The sequence below is a fragment of the Mytilus californianus genome, unplaced genomic scaffold (assembly GCF_021869535.1).
Source record: "Mytilus californianus isolate M0D057914Y unplaced genomic scaffold, xbMytCali1.0.p SCAF_8, whole genome shotgun sequence".
Taxonomy (NCBI): domain Eukaryota; kingdom Metazoa; phylum Mollusca; class Bivalvia; order Mytilida; family Mytilidae; genus Mytilus; species Mytilus californianus.
The window spans coordinates 56,324,617-56,337,030 of record NW_026262734.1 but is presented as its reverse complement, the minus strand read 5'-3'; the positions used below and the strand labels follow the sequence as shown (position 1 = coordinate 56,337,030).

At 31.9% G+C, this 12,414-nt stretch overlaps 1 protein-coding gene and 1 long non-coding RNA gene across 6 annotated transcripts in view; both read right to left on the bottom strand.

Annotated features, from left to right (window-relative positions):
- LOC127711078 (uncharacterized) overlaps positions 1-12,414 on the bottom strand; it is a 1,247,322-nt gene that overhangs the window by 653,609 nt on the left and 581,299 nt on the right. The gene's annotated exons all lie outside the window — the stretch shown is intronic.
- Positions 1-12,414, bottom strand: part of LOC127711085 (uncharacterized) — a 29,553-nt gene that overhangs the window by 6,670 nt on the left and 10,469 nt on the right. Inside the window, exons 2-7 of one of the 2 annotated variants that reach the window (XR_007986476.1) lie at positions 10,577-10,720; positions 6,232-6,305; positions 4,874-5,173; positions 3,749-3,861; positions 2,909-3,095; positions 771-881 (exon numbers count right to left, since the gene is read on the bottom strand). This is a non-coding gene — a long non-coding RNA (uncharacterized LOC127711085). Of the gene's footprint in view, positions 1-770; positions 882-2,908; positions 3,096-3,748; positions 3,862-4,873; positions 5,174-6,231; positions 6,306-10,032; positions 10,202-10,576; positions 10,721-12,414 lie in introns of those variants that run through there. The other variant, XR_007986477.1, reaches the window with a different exon arrangement.

Here is a 12,414-nt window from a genome sequence, read left to right as displayed (position 1 = left end):
AATCGAAACAATTTAACATGTGGAATACGAAGAAGAACCTAAAATGAACTGTCACACAAAAAATAAATAGGGAACTTGTCCATGGGACACAGATGATTCCCCTGCTTTCATATAATATCATAAAGGGACATAGCTCAAGAATGGTAAAAGTAACGCTTCCCTAATTCGTACTTGATCTGGGTTTTGTGGTAATGAGCATTGTGTTTAAATTTCATAACATTTGGTTGAGGCAAACTTTAGTTAGAGAATGGAAACGAAAAATTCAGCACTTTTTCCATTCGTTAAGGGACATAAGTCTAGAAAGGCAAAATTGACCTCACCAAAATTCCAACTTCATCTGTATTTTGTGGTAATATGCATTGTGTATATGAGAACGGAAACGAAAAATTGTGTATATGAGAACGTAAACGAAAAATTCAGCAATTTTTCCACCAAAATTCAAACTTGACATGTGTTTTGTGGTAATAAGAATTGTGTGTAAGTTTCATAACATTTGCTTCAGGCAAACTAAAGTTAGGGAACGGAAACCAATTTTGGAAAATTTCGGACGTACGGACGGACGTACAGACGGACATGGGTAAACCTAATGTCCCCTCCGCTACAGCAGGGACATAAGAATATTCACATTACCGTTTGCTCAGTATGGAAGCTGAGTAACAGGAGACTTTAATTTCACAAGTACAAATTAAGCAAAATGTTATGTGTGTACCTGTTATTTGTAGAATAGCTGGCTGATGGCAGGATAAAAGTGATAAAATTAGGTTACTTACCTAATCTTTTTTTCATTAGGATCACAGTCGAAACAATCACTAGGACTAGCACTAGTGCAAGTATTATACCAACCATTATGAAATACTGTGGATTACTTTGTTCTCTATGATCTGTAATCGGATTTATACATAATTATATATATATATATGTTGGTTAAATGTTACATTACAAAGACAAGACAACTCAATAGTGACGTAACAGCTGATATCAAACAATTTCTGTTAAGAATTTATAAACTTAAAGAAGTATATATTCTAAAATGTCCAGACGGTTAAAATACTAATAATTACTGCAAAATGTTCTAAACAAATTTTGAAGGCTAGTTATCTTTTGAATCAAAAAATGTTTGGTAGCTATCAGTATCATTTCAGTCTAAAAGGCAGTTGAAAAGATTCATTAATTATTTCCAGTGCGATATAATCGACATAATGCACGCAATTTAGTCTACACCTAAACCTAGGTTCCTGGTCTACACACATGAATGCATGTGATACCACTCTGCAATTTAATTTTATTATTTTTCCTGTCTCGATCGCTTGCTCTTTTGTACAACAACCCACGATGTGTAATGGTTGACCAGAAAACGGATTTGCAATACCAAAGGAAATTTTTCTTGAATTACTTGAACCTTATTTGTCAACATCTTCATTAACTGATGAAAATTTAAAAAAAACTGCATAATTTATTGATACAATGTACATGTATTTGTTATGGCTGTAATAATTAAAATCAAAAGAGGAAACCATTATTGTACCTTTAGTGTCTTGATCGATAAATACAAGTGTAAGGCACTTCATATAAAGCTTGCAGACTGAATACCTAGTGTAATGCTATAAAAAATGTATTACTGTAAAAGAATTTAAAATAAAAAAAAACAGAGCTCCAATGTACCCCGCGTTGCACATATTCTATCTATCAAAGGTACAAGGGCAATAACTAAAAAATACACTTTTGTTGTTCTTTAAAATTGTTTATCTTAAAGAAAAGAATGCTTCAGAGCAAAAGCAATGTGATTTCCGATTAAATTAATATTTCCAAGGCATAACTCGTTAAAAATATTTGATCTTTTTTAAAATAATTGCTCGGCACTGATTTATGAACTGGTCCGAGACATTGCTGATTTAAACTTACAATATAAGTTTTATATATCTGTCCAAAATTGTACACATGAGATCGCTAACGATTCAATTTTGCAAATAATTCATGTTTCCAAGGGGTATAACTCTTTTAGAAATAGTTTATCGGTACTGATTTTCGAGCTCGTCCTAGGACATTGCTGATATAAACCTATGATAAAGGTTTTATATAAAAAAGATAATTGTAAGAGTACTAACAAAACCGGCCGGACGGACGGACCTCCAGTATCCCCCCCTTACAACACGCTTCGGGGGGGGGGGACAATTATGTGATATTCAGAGTAAAGTATGATGAATTTGAAATTCACGAAAATTGAATGATATTTTTTTCACAATCTTAAAAAACTAAAAAGATTTCTGCAGTCTTCTCAGCACTCATTCCACCAAATATCAAATCAATTATTTCCAATTACCTTGGGGATAAACATTCATATCGCAGTTAATGAAAGCAAGCACAAAGAACATAACCTGTTGATTTCAAATAATCCAACGTCGTACACTTCCAACAATCAAAAATAAAATAAGAAAATGTTAATGATGTTCTACGCACAAAAGACGCTTGATTTAAGCAAATATAATTCAGTGTACGGAAAACAGAATACTTGCGCGAATTTTCAAAGTCCAAGGATCATAACGTTGCACAAGATCATCAGACCGGAACAAAATTCAAACTTTCATGATTAAACTATATAACAAATATCAAATCAATATCTTCAAGCACGAAGACAAAAGTGTGGAAAACTGATTTGCGGGACAGACAGACAGATAGACAGACGGAGAAAAAACCTAAAGTGCTCTTCGACTTCGTCGGTAGGGGATTAAAACGTAGCATAAAATTGAAAAAAATAGAAATATTTTTTACCAATAGATAGGAATGGTCTGTGTTCAGTTTTATATATTTATAGTAAATCTCTATTTTCATATTTATAAAGCATGAGATTGCAAGGTCGGGTTTTGACAGAAGTGTATAATTGTAAAATGTTAATCAGTCAGAAAGACACCTTTGCATGAATATGGCTTCTTGAGAACATGTTGGTAATGAATCGATCCTACTTCGCAATCTAGCGTTAGATTTTCTCCACAGGAAGCAACATCTGTCACTATTGTGGTCTGTACTAAAACTTCAAAAAGCTTTAGCTCACCTTCAGGTCTCTTTACCACTGATATGTTTATAAGCAAAACGCTAACCTAAAATATACATAGGTTTTTATAGAATTAAAAGAACATGATTTAATTGGAAAATATTCTCCTAAGCATAGCAACCAGTCCTATTACACTATACAACGGTGTGCTTTCGTATCGACAGGTTATTAATAATTAAAAATTTTAAGTACTTTGAGCTGGGTTTTAGTGAATTCTGCATTCTGAAATACAGTATAATATATTCTTGATGTGTTTCAATTTTTTCGTGTCTATCATACCGGTATTAAAACATTAAGTGCGAATCCTTAACTGGTTTAATTCAATGTGCTATTATATGCGTTTACCTTTTTTATTTCATGTTAAAAATTTAGAGGGGAGGTTTTCTCAGAAACCTTACAAGGCAATATTTTATGTGCCTGTTTCATAACGTAACATTGTCATTGGTTGTGTTATCTTTATATATCTTATTGGTTTATAATCCTGTTAGATATATGCACGTTTTATTGTATACAAGTATTTGTACTGCTGAAGATACTTTTCAAAACAAATTTTTCAAACGGTTATTGATGCGATGATCTGTATTATACTGGTTTTTTGGGCTTTCTATTTCTTAAATACACTAAATACAGTCCAGTTGTTGTTGTTGTTGCATTTTTTGTTCTTGTTGTGTGAATACATTTTAATAACAAAATTCGTACCTTTGAGACTATTGTGCATGTTGGTAACGGATAAACTTCCATTGACACATTTATTTGGAATTTAAGGTCTTCCTGTGAGTGTGTGCGAGAGTGGTCATGTACAACTGGTGGGTCTGAAAGTATGAATCCTAAGTTATACTTCAAATATATATATATATATATCAAAAGAATAATAAAAGAACAGAGATACAATGTCCCCCGCATTGCACTGATTTTCAAACCTGTCCAAGACATTGCTCATATAAACCTTTGATATAAGTTTGATAAAAGTCAGGCAAAAATTGTACACATGAGAGCGCTTACAATGCAAGATTCAATATAAATAATATTTCCATGGGCATAACTATTTTTAAAACGTTGATCGGCACTGAATTCCGAATTTGTCTAAGACATTGTGGATATAACCTTGATATAAGTAAGAAAAATAAATTTCGAGCAGGAATTGTACACACCAGAGCGCTTAAAATGCAAGTCAGCACTGATTTTACTTGTTCGAGGCATTGATGATATACATTTCCGAAAAAAAGTCTGATAAAAATCTGGCAAGAATTGTACACACGAAAGCGCTTAAAAAGCAATTTTCCATATGATTGATATTTCCATAGAGCATAACTCTTTTTGAAAAAGTTGATCGGCAATGGTTATCTAACTTGTCCGAATAATTGCTGATATAAACCACTAATATAAGTTTGATTAAAATCTGGCAAGAATTGTACACGTGAAAACGCTTACAAGGCAAATTTTTATATATTAGGTAATTTTCCAAAGGGGCATAACTCTTTTAACAGTAGTTAATCGGCAATGATTTTTGAACTTGTCAGATACATTGCTGATATAAACCTCTGATATAAGTTTGATTAATTCTGGCAAAAATTGTACACGTGAATTTAAAACGCTTACAATGCAACTTTTTAAATATTAAGTAATTTTTCCAAGGGGCATAACACTTTTAACAGTAGTTGATTGGGAATGATTTTTGAACTTGTCCAAAACATTGCTTATATAAACCTCTGATATAAGTTGGACAAATATCTGCCTGGAATTGTACATGTCAGAGCGCTTATAATGCAGTTAAAGTACTATACAGTAATAATGAGAGTACCTATGTATTATTTTAAAACTTACAAATTACTTCTTCCTCGTCTAACTGTAACATTTTGGTGTATTGGTGGAATCCACAGGCGCATGTGTATTCACAGTTCAGATCGCTGAAGCTCAAGGATTTTATTATGAGCTCAAAATCTGTTCCATATGACCTCATTTCATACTTTGAGATATTTTTTGATTGGGAATCGAAGCAAAGAAGGTTATAGTTTTTCCCACCAAGCCATTTTCTGGTTTTGTTAGATGGACATTTGTATCCGCTACAAGCTAGTATAGCCTCCTTTCCAATAACCACAGGTTTTGTTGTTATCTTCCATTGTACTGCAAACATATATACGCATATAAAGGGAAACATTACCATTATCATATGTTAATTTTAACATTTTGATCATAACTTAATGTTAAGAAAATTAAAGAGTCCGAAAAAATACAACATAAGTGTTTGATAAGAAGTTTGATTTGAAAATCAAACAGAAAAACAATTCATTATTTTGCACGTTAAAATGAATAAACTGAAACTTAAACTTATTCACAGAAGAATGCAAAAGAATGTTCATATAGATTCGTAAAAACTATAACTATTCCAGACCTATCTTTTATGAGATTTTTTTATTATTTATTTGTATTCAACTTCGTTTACTATTTGATTTTGCTTTCTAAAAGTTTTGATTCGAACGCCACTGATAAGCTCGAGTCTTAAATAAAAAAAACGCACGTACACCGGACCTTAATAGATATAAGAAGATCCATCCAAGTCAAAATTTATAAAAGTAAACCATTATAAGTCAAAGTACGGCCTTCAACACGGAGCCTTGGTTCACACCGAACAGCAAGCTATAAAAGGGCCCCAAAAATTACTAGTGTAAAACCATTCAAACGGGAAAACCAACGGTCTAATCTATATAAAAAACGAGAAACACTTATGAACCACATCAACAAACGACAACTACTGAACATCAGATTCCTGACTTAGGACAGGTGCAAACAATTGCAACGGGTTTAAACGTTTTAATTGTACCAAACCTTCTCCCTTATCTGAAACAATAGTGTAACATTACAACATAGAAAGACACACTATAAAATATCAATTGGAATGGCTGAACTCAATCAAAAGACATATTAACACCAGTGAACAGCCTTAATGAGTATCTGCAAAAGTTGGGAGCATAATACTTTCCTGACTGTACTCCCTCCATTTCCGTGTCTATACATCTGCCATGTATCAGGGTAAAGTTTTGGTTTTATGTAAGAATTGTCATATGATTCGTTGACATTTTGTTTTATTTCATTGTACTGTTTTCAACTATGCAGATGACAATGACAAGATGTGTAACATTAAATAGTAACTTTTAAATTACATGACTTGTATATTTACTTACTTGCTGCTTCGCGTATATCAAAAACGGAGATGCACATTATGACGACGTGAATATACTCAACTTTACTATACATCCTACAAATAAATATTTTTTTTAAGAATAAAATGCTTTTTCTTGTAATATAAGTGTGAAATAGCGTTGACAGAAGAACAATTTTTTACACGCTTCATAATACATATGTGCGCACGGTCAAGATTTGCTAATTCATTAAATTATATCAATTTTTTTTTAATTTGTATAACTATATCATGAAATTACGACTTAAATCAAGCTTTTCATTTGTTTGTCAAGAATGTTGTTGAATTACTCTCTTACAAGCCAATAATACATCAGCAATATTTAGAGCTAATTTTGACCAAATTGAACCAAACTGAATGATAATAGCGAAGTATTCCTAATTCAGCTTTTATAAAGGTTTGAAATTAAAAAAAAATATAATTTTGTCTGAATCGTAGATTTATGTAATGCTCCTTTCGCCAAATTTGTAAAAGCACGTTAGACAGTTATATTGCATTACAATGGCATACCGCATACATGGCATGAATAGTAAGATCGAGGTAACGCGATCCAATAAAAAAGAATAAGATAAAAGCGTGTGCTACAGTAGGATAAACGTGTCTGGGAGAAATACATTTTTGCTAAAAACGCGTCCTTTTGTGTCACAACTTATTCGCACCTATGACACGTATGTGCCACGAGTTTTTCATAAACACCTAGTACACTTTGCATCATAAATGAAATAGTTGCGCCTGTTCTGAATTTAAAAAATATATTTAAACAAATAGTCTCCATTTACTCTAAGGACCAGTAGTTTACATTTGATTGAAGGCGGATATTGATAGCTTTTTCGTTAAGTTTGGGTAACAGGTTCCAAACCAAAACTTAAACTACTTGGATACAGGTATGTGCTTCAGAAGAATATGAAGTCCTGGGAGAAATCCATTGGTGGCAAAAATGCGTCCGTTTGCGCCACAACTCATTTGCGCCACAACTCATTTGCGCCAATTGTTACGTTAGTGCCACTAGTTTGCATCATACATAAAATAATGATCGCGCCTTTCTGTAGGCGGATTTGTTTAGATTTTTCATTAAGATTGGGTAACACGATCCAAACCAAAATAAACTAGAGGCTCTTAAGAGCCTGTGTTGCTTATCTAGGTATATGTGCATCATCATTGCAGACTACTTTTTACAGTTTCTCTCTATGTTATTTAGTTTTGGCCAAATCACAAAAGAGGGTAAACAAATTTTAAGGACAAACAATCCTCTCTACTAACTTTTTCCGCTGAATTTGACCGGATTGTAGATCTTGTCTTGTTAATCATTCTTGTTATTTAAAGTATCTATCTATCATTTACAGAAAAACTTGATACATTTCGTCATTAAAGAGCAATAACTTCAATAACCAATCATCTGAATAATTCGGCCATTAAATGTATTTGTAGATTTTGTCTTGTTAATCATTTTTGCTGTTTAAAGTTTCTATCGATCTATTGTAGTTTTCAAGATTTTAGGCAAAAGCGCAAAACAAATTGGTAAAAATTGTCATTAAAGGGCGATAACTCTAATGAGGAGTCGACTGACTATTTCTGCTATTAAACTTACTTGAGGATCCTGTCTTGCTGGTCCTTTTTGCAGTTCAAAGTGTCTCTCTTTCTATTATAGTTTATTGATAGTCGAACATTCGTCATTATAGGTCAATAATACCTATAAGAAGTCGTCTGAGAGTTTTGATGTAAAAAAAAACAATAAGAAGAGCTCAACAATCTGAACATGTCTGCCTTTCAGATTTTCTCTATTCATAGCGGTTTAAAAAAAATACTTCAGCCCTATTTCCTAATTGTAGCCATATCGGTCATCTTGGGTGGCAGGCTGTGTCGTCGGACACATTTTTAAAACTAGATACCCTAATGATGATTTCGGCCAAGTTTGGTTAAATTTGGCTAAATGGTTTCATAGATGATCTTTGTAAAAGTTAACGGACGATGACGAAATCAACGACAAAGACGACATACGACGGACGACGGACGATAAGTGATGGGAAAAGCTCACATGGCCAGTTAGGCATGGTGAGTTAAAATTGTATAAATTCATGTGCTACAAAAGAATAAAATTACTTTGGAGAAAACCATTTGAGCCTAAAATACGTCATTTTGCGTCACATCTCATTTGCACTAATACTACGTTTAGGTCACTTGTTTTCATAAATACCTAGAATTATTCGAATCGTAAATGAAATAATTGCGTCTCCATACAATTTAAGGACCTGTAGTATAAACTTAATTGAACGCGGATATGTATAGCCATTTTTCAACAACTTGTACTCTTTTTCATATGTCTACTTTTTACGGCTGATGCATTTGTAATACGTAAATTAATAAAGGTAGTGTATAGTATAGTATACAACGATAGGAAATACTTTAGACAGCCCTCTTCATTAAAAATTAAGATAACACCTAATACATTATCTTAGATCTTTAACACACTCATTTATGTTATTGTTTTTAAAACGTCCCCTTATATTGTTCAACTCTTTTTCTTGCAATAAAAGTCTTGTTTATTCAATATTTTATCGTATTGAAGCTATCATAATTTATTAGAGACGTGTATTAAGTAACAGATAAACATTGATAAATTGACAAATATGATAACTGTATTTTGGTGCATATGTATTCAAAATTGGCGAAATTGATGGCTTTAAGAAAATATTTGGTGCAAGATATTTATTAAAAAAATAGCAAGTAGCCCAATTTGACTGCAGTATGACAAGCCGTTTAACTATTTTTTCGAACTTCAAGATATCTTGTATAATCTAGTTTTCAAAAAAGATATCTTATAAACATTAGAAGATATCTCATATACTTTATAAGATATCTTATACAAATATGGTATACTTTATAAAACATTTTATAAGATATACTATATAGTTTATAAGATGTATCATATAATTTATAAGATAAAGAAAACTATATATAATATCTTATAAATTATATAATATATATAATTATATCTTATAATATATAATATATCTCATATAATATATAAGATATCTTATATGATCTACTTTTTCTAAGATATCTTATAAACTTTGCAAGATATCTGATATACTTCATAAGGTATCTTATATTCTTTAAAAAATATCTTCTAAAGTATAAAAATATATCTTATAAAGTATAAACGATATCTTATAAAGTATATGAGATATCAAATACATATTTTTTTATATAGTATATCTTATAAACTTTATAAGATGTCTCATATATCTTATCAGATATCTTATATAGTTTATAAGATATCTCATATACATGATATAGTTGATATATCATATAATTTATAAGATATCTTATATAATAAAATGTATATGAGACATCTTATAAACTATATAAGATATCGTATAAACTATATAACATATATTATGATCTATATAAGATAACTTATAAACTATATGAGACATCTTATAAAATTTATTAGATATCGTGAAGTTAGAATAAATAGTTAAATGGCTTGCCATACTGCAACCACCGTATTTCTTGACTGATGACATACAATTTCAGTTTACATCAGTTGATAATACGGTATAATTACACAATTTATTATAGCTAATCAGTAAACGTGTCTTGTCAAACCCGTAGCCATACTTACTTTACAAACCATCGGTACATCTCAATTCTCTAACCCTTAAGAAAACTAAAGTGAACCTTACATGTTTTCCTTAAGACAAAAGCAGTTAACGTTTCATGTTACCTTAAAAAAAAACTATAGTAACCGTTACATAAAAAGTAAAATAACAAAAATACCGACCTCCGAGGAAATTTAAAAACGGAAAATCCTTTATCAAATGTCAAAATTCAAAGCTCAAACACACCAAACGAATGGATAACAACTGTCATATTCTTGACTTGGTACAGGTACATGTTTCCATTAAGACAACTAGAAGCTAACACCAGTTCCGAGGAAGGGTAAGAATCGTGTGAATTGTATTACAGTTTTATCAAGAATAAACACACAATAACACTAAATGAAATAATATTTCGGTCAAAAATAAAATTACATCATCCTACAATGTTTGTTAGGAATCTAATTTCAAATGTTATACTTCACTATTCTTCTAGTTATAAAAGAAATCTGTTGAATGTTAAAAAAAATAAATTTGAAATCAGATACACCAATTTTGTCATTATCAAATTAAATCTCTATATTATTATTAATGTCAGCCCATGAAGCAACCGCAATAAGAACGAACATGTATTACAGTCTATAACCCTTTTTAGTATACATAATTTGTAAATATAATATTAACCTGCGTATATGTAATATATATATAAATTGATATTTTTTTACTCACATGATAACTTAAGGTGTTAGCCAGACGAACGATTGATCGCTGTTGTCCAAATCTTACCACGTGGAGGTCCCTTAATTCAAGATTCTTCTTTGCTTTGAAATCTTAGAAAAAAGAATTCTCTCACTCGTATTGAGTGATTAAAATCTGAAAGACAATGATCCTTTTTAGCCGCACAATATATAAGTGATAATTAAATGTTTTTTATATTTCTTTTTGCTTGTACAAGGTGATGGTTTCTGAGACTGCTGACACCTTTACATCTATTCAAATGAAGTTGTACTGGGCCCGTATGCATAAAACATCTTAACTTACGTGTTCCTTAAACTTAGATTTCACTAAGAATTTCCTTAGTTAAGTAAAAATCTTAAGTCGTATGAATAACATTACTTATATATTCACACTTAACTAAGGAATACTTTAATCGGAACCTTTCTCTAATCACCGTATGATATATGTTAGCTCATCGCATGTACTCATCCGTGCAAAAGTTTGCTTTGATTATTTACATTGATTGAACAATACATAATTGTTTAAAGAACTGATGTTAAATTGATGTTGGTGTGTAAAACAATCAACAAATACGTAACCAACTAAAATAATCAAACAAATTGGCGCATAAGAGAAAAGGTTGTTTTGGTGGGCGAGCGTGGGAAGAAAAACATATTTATAATGCAAAACTTTCCCCTACTGTTACTAAAGGAGAGATGAAAGGGGGTTGGAAGGAAATTGATTGACTTATCGATGTTTGCTTAAAGTCCAGTGGCAAATATGTCATGCATGTTCAAGACGAGAACAAATTAACAATAGATAAAATAAGTGGATCTTGTAAAAGACGCTTTCCGGGATGAAGGTCAAGAACAATTTGGACTACCACTCGAAAATGAAGGTATATTGGATAGGGACATAATTCTCCCTTGCAACAGCTCACCTACGGACCCCAAAGAGTTGTTGTAGGTGTTCTTAACGGTCAGAGTGTGTGGCACTCTCTCTACACGAAGCATAGGATTTAACTCCCTAGTCTGACCGGACGTGGTTGCGTACTTGTACATCCCGCACAGCCAAACGAACGTCCCGTTTTGGCAAGAGTTTTAATGTTGGTCGGAAATAGACCAAATATCGTACTTCTGGTCGCCACTCACCCTTATAGGGATGAAAAAAAAATAACAAATATATAACAATATAATAAGTAGAAAAAAATCCATCAGGAGAGATTCTTAAGAGATACAAAAGTGGGACAACTTATACATGGCGTGATAAATGTAAATTATCTGACCGTTAAGAACACCTTCAACAACTCTTTGGGGTCCGTAGGTGAGCTGTAGCAAGGGAGAATTATGTCCCTATCCAATATACCTTCATTTTCCAGTGGTAGTCCAAATTTTCTTGACCTTCATCCCGGAAAGCGTCTTTTACAAGATCCACTTATTTTATCTATTGTTAATTTGTTCTCGTCTTGAACATGCATGACATATTTGCCACTGGGCTTTAAGCAAACATCGATAAGTCAATCAATTTCCTTCCAACCCCCTTTCATCTCTCCTTTAGTAACAGTAGGGGTAAGTTTTGCATTATAAATATGTTTTTCTTCCCACGCTCGCCCACCAAAACAACCTTTTCTCTTATGCGCCAATTTGTTTGGTTATTTTAGTTGGTTACGTTTTTGTTGATTGTTTTACACACCAACATCAATTTAACATCAGGGCCCGTATGCATAAAACATCTTAACTTAAGTGTTCCTTAAACTTAGATTTCATTAAGAATTCCCTTAGTTAAGTAAAATTCTTAAGTGGTATGCATAAAATTACTTAAGTCATCACTTAACTTAGGAATACTTAAAT